Source organism: Triticum urartu, unplaced genomic scaffold, assembly GCF_056163025.1.
Source record: "Triticum urartu cultivar PI428250 unplaced genomic scaffold, HENAU_Tu73 scaffold2, whole genome shotgun sequence".
Lineage (NCBI taxonomy): Eukaryota > Viridiplantae > Streptophyta > Magnoliopsida > Poales > Poaceae > Triticum > Triticum urartu.
The window spans coordinates 6,969,569-6,977,408 of record NW_028260368.1 but is presented as its reverse complement, the minus strand read 5'-3'; the positions used below and the strand labels follow the sequence as shown (position 1 = coordinate 6,977,408).

The 7,840-nt window shown below is 33.1% G+C and overlaps 2 non-coding genes across 2 annotated transcripts; one reads left to right on the top strand and one right to left on the bottom strand.

Annotated features, from left to right (window-relative positions):
* Positions 1–621: 621 nt before the first annotated feature.
* On the bottom strand, positions 622–701 carry TRNAL-UAG (transfer RNA leucine (anticodon UAG)). Its single transcript has one exon. It is a non-coding gene; the product is annotated as a tRNA-Leu (tRNA).
* Positions 702–6,979: 6,278 nt separating this feature from the next.
* TRNAN-GUU (transfer RNA asparagine (anticodon GUU)) lies at positions 6,980–7,051 on the top strand. The gene has a single exon. It is a non-coding gene; the product is annotated as a tRNA-Asn (tRNA).
* Positions 7,052–7,840: the final 789 nt, after the last annotated feature.

The following is a 7,840-nucleotide window of genomic DNA, read 5'->3' as shown; positions in this document are numbered from 1 at the left end:
ATGTTTTATTTAAAACATTTTTTTTCTTTTTAGAAAAGAAATGGAAATTATTTCGAAATCTAATGATTAGAATAGCGGCAGATAATAAGGATCCGCACAAAAGAGTTGCATAGCTTAATAACATCATACTGACATGCATCATTAACCACTGAGATTGTAGAGCAGGTACTAGTATCGTGGATTGATGCATTTCAGTTAAAAGACCCGATGTGGCAAAGCCTTGCGTTAAAATAGTACTTGGCGTAGTTATTGTGCTTAAATCATTTTTAGAGTTCTGTATTTTAGGAATGGTATGAAGAATATACAGGGCCCATGAAAGGAAGATCAATGACTCATATAAATTACTTAATGGAAAATGTCCCGAGGAAGCCCAACGAGAAACTAAGAATCCTGTTATAGAGAAAAAAGTAACTATCATTCCTTTTTCTGACGAATCGCGTAATCCTCCAAGTTCACGAACTAATAAGGTTATAAAATGAATCGTAATCACAATTGAAATCGTTGAGAAAGAGATATGAGTTAGTATATGTTCTAAAGTTGCAAATAGCATAAGGGGAAGGTCCCATTACAAAATTGTAAATTTCGAATTGATTTCTAATCTATTGTATTCTTTTTCAAGAATGCCGCCACTCGGATTCGAACCGAGATGCTTGAGCACTGCTTCCTAAGAGCAGCGTGTCTACCAATTTCACCATGGCGGCTAACTTCAAATAATAGGTAACTTAAAAGAATAATAGCTATTATCTTGGGAATCGTCGATATTGGGAAAGTCCATAAAATTTAGGAACATTAGAGTTTTCATTAAAATAGACTTCGTTTGGTAGTATCGTTTCCATTTTTTTTTTTTACAATAAACTCTTGCTTTGCCCAATAGAAACACAAACACTGCTTGAAAGAGTTGGAACTTCTTTTTTCTAACTTGCAATTATAGAACTAATTTTTTCTAATTAATTTCCCCTTTACATTTTGAAAATTCTTTCAATACAATGAAAAAAATCCAAAAGGGTTTCTATTTAATGATGAAATTAAAATAAAATGGATAAATAGAAAAGGCTTTTTGGATTTTTTAAAAATTTCTAGAATGAAAGTCTTTATGCTCTTATTAATAAGATTTACTAACCTTATGATTTTGGAGAAGATAGGTGGAAGTTGTAAGTCCTATTGTAAGAATACTCCACTTTTCATAATTTTCCTAATAGAATATGAGGATTCTATTAGGAAAATTATGAAAAGTTCATTGATAGGAAAAGAATACTTAGCACACAGTATACCAAACAAAACTTTTTTTTTCTTGTATATATAAGATAAGAGGGGTTTTTTGTTCTAAGAATATTGTACCGAGTAATTCGACACATAAAAGTACATTCAAAGAAGAATCCAAATTATTAAATAATTGGAATTCTTTTTTGATAAGTCAATTCATATTATTCCAAAATCTTATTATTTGTTTGTTGCCCAGAAAAACCCTTTGGTTTTGGATGCTCATTACCGCTCGAAAATGATCTTGATTTTACTAAAGAATAAGATTGTACTATGGAAAAATAAGTCTTTTTCTTCCAAATATTTTTACGAATACGCTTTTTTTGACATTGAAGTACGTTTTTTTGGAACTGCCATTCAAAAAGGAAATTACTTTTTTCTAGTTGTATGTGAAAGACATCTATTGCTGCAAATCAATCCTTCTTTCTTCTTTTTATTAGTATTTATACTTAGATACTGAAAGATACTTAAATTTTGAATTATTTTTTACTTCATTTTGTCTAATGCGGATAAGACAACAAGAATTTTTTAACATTTTTTCTTTATATATTTTATACTTTTTTTTTAATAATATAGAATATATAGAAGGGTTTCTCATTTAAATCTATTTATATCTATTTATATATCAAGTATACTCCATATATAGATATATGGTATGGAAGCCTATCCCCCATATAAGATAAGACGGGGGGATAAAAAGAAGGGAAAATGAAAATAGTTAATTAAGTTCAGAATGGTATTCCATAAAGGAAAGGAATTCCAATCAAAACAAAAAATACTGAGTCTCTTAAACAAGACATTCTAAAACTTAGGTAATTTATAGTCATTAGAATTTTAGTTCTATATGAAGTAAGGACTATTCGATAATTTCTTATAAACATAGGTTTTCATTGGAATTCACTCAATCAGTTAATTATGGAACAAGAGAGCTGTTTCATCTTTGTTTTAAAGAAATATAAAAATGAATTATGAATAGAAAGTAAAATGATTCCACTTTTTTTTTTTTATTTTTATAAATATCTTTATTTAGTTAATAAAATAACTTCGTTACCTAGTTATTTTATTAACTTTTTTAATTTAACCAACTAAACCCATTCTTAATTTTTAATTATTTCAATGAGATAAATTTTGGAAAAATTAAGAATTTCAGTATTTTTTCTTATTCTTTTTATTTATTCTTTCAGAAAGAGATAAGAATTGGTTTGGTGAATCGGAAACAATTTTATAGAAAAATTGAAGTAAAAATTGAAGTAAAAATTGCAATTTCTTTTCTTATGGAACATACATATCAATATGCATGGGTAATCCCTCTTCTCCCACTTCCAGTTATTATGTCAATGGGATTTGGCCTTATTCTTATTCCGACAGCAACAAAAAATCTTCGTCGCATATGGGCTTTTCCTAGTGTTTTACTCTTAAGTATAGCTATGGTATTCTCAGTTCAACTGTCTATTCAACAAATAAATGGAAGTTCGATCTATCAATATCTATGGTCTTGGACCGTCAATAATGATTTTTCTTTAGAATTTGGATACTTGATTGACCCACTTACTTCTATTATGTTAATACTAATTACTACTGTAGGAATCCTGGTTCTTATTTATAGTGATGGTTATATGTCTCACGATGAAGGATATTTGAGATTTTTTGTTTATATAAGTTTTTTCAATACTTCCATGTTGGGATTGGTTACTAGCTCCAATTTGATACAAATTTATTTTTTTTGGGAACTCGTGGGAATGTGTTCTTATTTATTGATAGGCTTTTGGTTTACACGACCAATCGCAGCGAGTGCTTGTCAAAAAGCTTTTGTAACTAATCGTGTAGGGGATTTTGGTCTATTATTAGGAATTTTAGGTTTTTTTTGGATAACAGGTAGTTTAGAGTTTAGGGATTTGTTCAAAATAGCTAATAACTGGATTCCTAATAATGGAATTAACTCTTTACTTACTACTTTGTGTGCTTTTTTATTATTCCTTGGTGCAGTTGCGAAATCCGCACAATTCCCTCTTCACGTATGGTTACCCGATGCTATGGAAGGGCCCACTCCTATTTCGGCTCTTATACACGCAGCAACTATGGTTGCTGCGGGAATTTTTCTTCTAGCTCGACTTCTTCCTCTTTTCATATCTTTACCTTTGATAATGAGTTTTATTTCTTTAGTAGGTACAATAACACTATTCTTAGGAGCTACTTTAGCTCTTGCTCAGAGAGATATTAAAAGAAGCTTAGCCTATTCTACAATGTCTCAATTGGGTTATATGATGTTAGCTCTAGGTATAGGTTCTTATCAAGCTGCTTTATTCCATTTGATCACTCATGCTTATTCAAAAGCTTTATTGTTCTTGGGATCCGGATCCGTTATTCATTCAATGGAACCTCTTGTTGGATATTCACCAGATAAAAGTCAAAATATGGTTCTTATGGGCGGTTTAAGAAAATACATTCCAATCACAAGAACTACTTTTTTATGGGGTACACTTTCTCTTTGTGGTATTCCACCTCTTGCTTGCTTCTGGTCCAAAGATGAAATCCTTAGTAATAGTTGGTTGTATTCGCCCTTTTTTGGAATAATAGCCTCCTTTACTGCAGGATTAACTGCCTTTTATATGTTTCGGATATATTTACTTACATTTGATGGGTATTTGCGTGTTCATTTTCAAAATTACAGTAGCACTAAAGAGAGTTCCTTGTATTCAATATCCTTATGGGGAAAAAGGATACCCAAAGGAGTGAATAGGGATTTCGTTTTATCAACAACGAAGAGTGGAGTTTCTTTTTTTTCACAAAATATACCAAAAATTCAAGGTAATACAAGAAATAGGATAGGATCCTTTACTACGTCTTTTGGGGCTAAAAAAACTTTTGCCTATCCGCATGAAACGGGAAATACTATGTTATTTCCTCTTCTTATATTACTACTTTTCACTTTGTTCATTGGATTCATAGGAATCTCTTTTGATAATGGAGGAATTGGTAATGGAATAGCAGAGTTAACCATATTATCAAAGTGGTTAACTCCCTCAATAAACTTTACCCAGGAAAGTTCTAATTCTTTTGTAAATTCATATGAATTTATTACTAATGCAATTTCTTCTGTAAGTCTAGCTATCTTTGGTTTATTCATAGCATATATCTTCTATGGATCCGCTTATTCTTTTTTTCAGAATTTGGATTTAATAAACTCTTTTTACAAAGGAAATCCTAAAAAAGAATTTTTAGATCAAGTAAAAAAAAATATATACAGTTGGTCATATAATCGTGGTTATATAGATATTTTCTATACTAGGGTCTTTACCCTCGGTATAAGAGGGTTAACCGAACTCACGGAGTTTTTTGATAAGGGTGTTATTGATGGAATTACCAATGGAGTGGGTCTTGCTAGTTTTTGTATAGGAGAGGAAATTAAATATGTAGGGGGAGGTCGAATCTCGTCTTATTTATTCTTTTTTTTATGTTATGTATCTGTGTTTTTATTCTTTTTTCTTTCTTAAGTTAAGGAATTTACAACAAGTCTCTTGCAAAAATAACTATCCTATCCCCTTTCTACAATCTCTCTATATCCTTGTTACATAAGGTAAGTATTGTATAATAGTTCGGTTTTCCGCGATTTTTTCCATTCCTCTGTGTAAATACCCTAATATGGGTTCACAATCAATAACATCCTCACCATCGAGAGTAACGATCAGTCGAAGAACACCATGCATTGATGGGTGTTGAGGGCCCATATTGACTATCATGAGATCTTTTCTTGTAAGCGGTAGACTCATATCCTTTCTTCCTTAATTCATTATTCCATGAAAATGGATTATTCCATGAATTCCTCAAAGCGAGGCTCATCAAAATGAAAAATCTAAGACTACTATAAGACTACTAAAAAAATAATAAAACAAGAAAAAAATTTGAACGATTAAATTACTGCTCCCGAATATTCAACTGACCGATTAATTTCTTATAACGTACTCTATTTTTCTTTGCCAAATAAGCCAGCAAACGTCGACGTTTTCCCAAAAGTCTTCGTAGACCTCTTTCCGATGAAAAATCTTTTTTGTGTAATTCCAAATGTGAAGCAAGTCTCCGTATCTTATTGGTGAAACTGAATACTTGAAATTCAACAGAACCCCTGTTTTCTTCTTTTTCTTCTTTAACCATAAATCCAAAAATTTTTCTACCTCCTTTCTTTTTCATGTATTTTTCTGATCAGGAAAAATACAAAATTATGTCAGTTATTTTGAAGTTATTCTAATCTCGTACACACACAAATTTGCAATTATTCATCTACTACTGGAATTTGGATTTATTTTATCGATGCAAATTGGATTTGGATAGAAGGGTACATTCTTTCTAATATTTTAGATAGAAGAAATGTTTCTTCTATCTAAAATATTAGAAAGAATTTTGCTGATTTATTTATTGCTATATGCAATTTATGGAATTGATACACCATTTAATTGATATCATTTAGCAAAATGAAACACAGCATATGCATCCATCTTTTGGCTCGAGAATTTCACGGGATAGAGATATGGTATAAGAAATAGACTATTAAGTAACTCTAAATGAATTGTGGATACATCTGTATCCTTAACATACTGAAACGATTGTCATTATTCGTATCAAACCAATAGCGATTCATACAAGCTAAATCTTCTAATCAATGGTGGGCCAATAATGAATTTTTTTGCATATGTATTAAGACGCTTGGCCTGATTTCGAAATTGTCCAGAGTTTTATATGTTGTTTTCATTGCAAAATGATGGGTCTCCTTCCATAACTTTCCAATTACGAGTACGAGAATTGAAAGACATGAAAATTCTCAATTCTCTACGGCGTCTAGTAGATAGAAACAAGAAAATCAGAAGAATCTTTCTCTCTATTCACTATCATTCCGCGTCTTCGACTTCTATTAGTTTCTTTTCTTCTTTAATGCAATAGCTATAGTTTGATATAAGAATCCATTTCTCAAAGTAATGGAAACCATTCTCTTATAGGAAATGGTTCGAAAATCGCTATTCCACCTTTTAGGTATCGTGAAAAGTGATACCTGTGAAGATCGTGCATTTCAGTCAAATTCAGATCCGTTTTTCGAGTCCATGATATAATATAACCAAATTGGATAGATCTTCCACCTGTTTAGCTAAGAAAGAATAGATACAGAGGTGGATAATAGATCGATATGAAGATCATGAGCTGCCCCATAATGAAATCGCCAGTAGTCGCGAATATCTCCTTCTTCCCTAATCCAAGATTGGAGAAAGAAGATCTAAGAGGGACCTATGGAGAATGTAGTCAGAAATCCATAATAGAGTCCGACCACAACGACCGAATTAATTATCCTCATCGAGAAACTTAGACTACTAAATAGAAAAGATTTGAAAATCATGGCATGGGTCTCCTTTTTTTCTTTCTTTAGAGTTTTCTATATGCACAATTTCTCGATGTTTCGATGAGAATTTCTTGACTTTCCATATATAGAAAGAGATAGACTATAAATGACATCTCTTATGTCAATAAGACCAAAGGGATGGATATTAAATGATAGGAAGTGCTAGGAAGTGAAATAGAATGAAATAGAGCCACTTTGGGCTTCCCTATGAAATGAGGCATGGAACGGAGCCACTACGAAGAAATTATGGGAGTTACGAAAGAAGCTTCGGACTCATATTGTTCATGGGTTGAGAGCGGGAGTTGAACTCTAGGAGGTCGAATCCCCCCTTGTTCCTCAGTAGCTCAGTGGTAGAGCGGTCGGCTGTTAACTGACTGGTCGTAGGTTCGAATCCTACTTGGGGAGATTTTATTCATTCTTTAATGTAAGAATTTTAATGTAAGAATAAAGAATTGAATTAAAGGGCTTGCTTTGACCCTTAGGAGTAGGTAACCCGTTCGCTATCCTTGTTTCTATTTCTATTGCATTCTATCTCATCGTATCACATTCTGTTCTACGATTCCACTTCGACAAAAGGAAAGAGCATACCTAAGTTCAATAGCTTTACGTCCGCTATCCCGATCATGATTTTCCTACCCTCAGGGGGAAAGTAAAGGCCCTTCCCCCTTTGGAAGGCTGTGGGCGAGGAGGGATTCGAACCCCCGACACCGTGGTTCGTAGCCACGTGCTCTAATCCTCTGAGCTACAGGCCCAGCTGTCTCCACTGGATCTCTTCCCGGGGGTACCCCTTCATTTCAGGTTAAGAAGATGGGAAAGCGCCTTTCTCTCTATAAGAACAGTGCGTTCCGAGGTGTGAAGTGGGAGAGAGGGGATGTGATGATTGAGGTTTTGAATAAGACGACCTTTGCATTTTAGATTTGGATCTTTTTCTTATTTCAAAATAGTGAAAAAGTCAAATAAGAGGTGTTAAGCTTTTTATCATTCTGGCATCGAGCTATTTTGCCGCAGGACCTCCCCTACAGTATCGTCACCGCAGTAGAGTTTAACCACCAAATTCGGGATGGATTGGTGTGGTTCCTCTACGCCTAGGACACCAGAATATCGAACCATGAACGAGGAAAGGCATGAGATAAATATTGGCTAGTAATTGTGAAGCCCCAATTCTTGACTGAAAGGGACACCAAAGGCCTCTGC